The sequence below is a fragment of the Adiantum capillus-veneris genome, chromosome 25 (genome assembly GCF_014529385.1).
Source record: "Adiantum capillus-veneris isolate H3 chromosome 25, ASM1452938v2, whole genome shotgun sequence".
Lineage (NCBI taxonomy): Eukaryota > Viridiplantae > Streptophyta > Polypodiopsida > Polypodiales > Pteridaceae > Adiantum > Adiantum capillus-veneris.
The window spans coordinates 68,136,409-68,139,815 of NC_140955.1; the positions used below are offsets into that span (position 1 = coordinate 68,136,409).

The window sequence follows — 3,407 nt, forward strand, 5'->3', positions numbered from 1 at the left end:
TATTTTCAGACTTTTTCGAGCGCGATCTTCTTGTCCAGCAGGTTATTTTCTCTTTTGACTAGTTGCTTCAAGTATTTTGAGCAAAAAAAGCTCCATGCTGAATGCCACCGTATGCGGAAGAGGTCATGCACGCAGCCAACGAAATCTCAGCCAGCCCCTGCAGTCCCCACAAGCACATGGTGAGACGTGGCTCTAAGAGTCTAAGCTCTCTTTAGCTGGATCTGCTCATGCTATCCCTGCGGCAGGCCTGCTCTCGTGTCCCGCATACGTTCATTATCTCTCACTGTCCAAACTGGCCTTTACAATCATTCAATGACAGCTTGGACATTGATATGATATGGTGGCACTCGGGATGTGCTTGACCCTTAATCGGGCAGCGATTAAAAAACTCATATTTGTATATGAAATAAATTAAAAACGTGCTCCTCGCTCTCTCTCTCTCTCTCTCTCTCTCTCTCTCTCTATGTGTTGACCTATATTGCTATGGCGGGTCTCTCTCTCTGTAAATGCTGACCTATGCGATGGCGAGGCAGGGCTATAATTGAGGCCCCTTTCAGTTTCATCGTTCGCGCTTCTTCGATTACCGCTTTCCTCATTAAATCTGAGTTCTTCCCAGTACTCTAGCAAGTCCCGATCAGTCCTGACTAGAACTCTCTGCTCGGGCCTGCTTCGACGGTTCGTCTCGTCTATAGCGAAGACCCCAATCAGCTCCTGCTGCAGCCTCGACTGCCTTAATTACTGCCTAGGCTGCTAATTTTTTAGTATAATCAAAATGTCAGTATTCATCAGCTGCCATGCTGAGGCTGCGCACGACGTCACACGCCTCAGAAGCGCACTGCATGCGGAGGGTCTCTTCTGCACCGACAACGAGCGTGAGGCAACCACCATTCTTCTCTACATCTCACCTGCTTACATAGCCCCCCACTCCGCCGCCATCACTGCCGCAGGCCGGTTCCTGGATACGGCCAACGACTCCAGGCTCACAATTGCTATCTTCGGTCTTATATCAGTACCGCAGGTGAGACACCAGGCCCAGGCGCCCGGTTGGGATGAGGCAGGGATTCTAAATAAGCTTGTAAGCAATATGGGCATTGACATGAGGCATCGCAGCTTGGAATTTAAGCGCGTTGCAAGCATAGTGAAGGCTCCAGTGCTGCTCGCTTCTGATAGTGCTAGTTTCGACATCTTCTTGAGCCATGCTGGGGAGGACAAGCAGTTTATTCGTGTTTTGTGGGGATTGTTGGGGCAGCAATACCGCTGTTTTCTGGACGAAGAGTCACTGGTTCCGGGGAATCGAATGGGGATGACAGGCTCCGAACAACTGGTTGCAGCTGCCCGGAGTGCCCGGCTGGGTCTGTTTGTGCTCAGCGATCGCTCCATCAAGAAGAAGTGGCCCGTGAAGGAGGTGCGTATTTTCCAGCGAATGGGGACGCCCATTGTGGTTGTTTGGTATAAGTTTTTGAAAGAGCAGGCCGAGCAGTATGTGAGGAATCCTCCAAGGGACCTCCTGCAGCATGCCGGAGCCAAAGAGTTTTTGGATACTGTGCTTTCTGACCCACTCATTAAGTCGATTTCGTACCCGGAGCTGCTTGGAACAACCCCAACAATGAAGACTACGCGTTCCACATCGAGAGAAACATCCAAGCTCTACTCTAATTATTTTGAGGGTTTTAATCTGTGTCTTATATAATTATTGTAATCTTATATATTGTGCTTTTGCTGTTATTATTATACTTGTGTCTTATTATTATTACTAGTATGGCTGGCTCCCTCTCTCTCTCCCCCTCTCTCCCTCTTTATCAAGTGCAAAGGGGCTTGTTTTTGTTTTGGATTTTAGCCTTCGGACACAGATTGTGACACGTGTAAAGGGCTCCCGCTTCCACCATATTATGTTAGTAGATTGTAATCTCTGTACTTGTACTGTTTATTGTTAATTTAAGTTCTTTTGGTTTCCAATGCCTTGTCTAAGAAATTGCTCTAAGGTGTACTTCTGTTTGAGCCACCCATTTGGATCACCCATTTGGATGGTGGTCTTCTTTCTAATAGTTTGTGTTTGAACTTCAGCCTTTTATGGCTTTTGCTATACTTTTACATTAAGAGTTGGATTGATAGATTATATTATAAGGTTCATAAAAAATTTGTCATAGCTCAAAGAAAAAAAAAGGCTTACCATCATGGAGCCTTCCAAAGAGGATATGGTTCAGAACATCTTGCTCAAATCCATTCATACAAACTTTCATTCCAAAAGGATAATAAGTTCAAATTACTCTCACATTAAAAATCCCTTAGTTTAAGTTAATAAGACACAGTATTGTATGGTCCCAACTATGTATTTAGGAGGAAAAAGCATATGTTCTTAGGCAACAACACATGACCATCAAGTGTACCGTAAAAAGATATACTCAAAACAACAAGGTCTAGAGCCAATCGAGGGAGGATCTATGAAATGGGAAAATTGAAGACCTAAAAGATATGCATAGCCACCAAGAAGAAGCATGAGGTGTTTGTGATTAAAAGACAATCTTTTGTTGAGTAAAGACTATTGAAAAACAAGCATGTGTTACATGGAAATGGAAGAAGAATAACTCATAATGCAAACTATGAACTTCTATGTGCCTAAGTACGACGCTAGGTGACAAGTTCTAAAGCACTATGATTAAACATCTTCTAGACAAGATTTCACTTACAATATTTCCATATCAGAGACGATGCATAGCCCAATCTTTGCACTTACAAGAAAACATAATTCTCGGAAAAGCACCAATCATACGACATTAGTTAAACTAGAGTAGCCTTACCAACATGTCAAGACGATTCGGCATCTTCAATGCTTTAAGTTTTTTAAGAGTCATATTTATGTGGGAATATAAAGAGTTTGGAGTAGAAATGCCATGTATAAATTATGAGTATATAAGTCAAGTAACACAATCACAACAATTTGTTGAGATGTAGAGAGAAAGAGAGAGAGACGAGAGATGATACCACCATATACGCTCCCAAAGATTGATTCATATTGAGGACAAGATACAAATATATAAGTGAGACCAAGTTGAGTAGAGTGAGCCATATATAGCTCCAACACCCCACTCAAACAAAGGTCTCTAGCTTTGGATGAAAAAACCTTGGGGAGTTCAAGGGAAAAACCCAAGCCCCTATACAATGTGAAAATATGAACCAACGATGATGATGTGAAAGTGAATTGTGCATCTATGTACAAATATTCAAGTGACTCGGAGATCACAATGTGCAAATGTGGAGTGTGCATGGTGCATGGTACCTAAAAGATTACAATGTCATATGTACAAAGCTATTATAATAGCAAAGAAGCTAATCTAGAAAGAGTGAGGCCGAAGCAACTCCAAGATCCGAGCGCAAGAGGATGAAACGTGACTCGTTGAGGCCTTTGG

General features: G+C 43.1%; 1 pseudogene; it reads left to right on the forward strand.

The window, feature by feature from the left end:
- Positions 1 to 536: 536 nt before the first annotated feature.
- LOC147425044 (uncharacterized) lies at positions 537 to 1,897 on the forward strand (annotated as a pseudogene).
- The last annotated feature ends 1,510 nt before the right edge of the window (positions 1,898 to 3,407 follow it).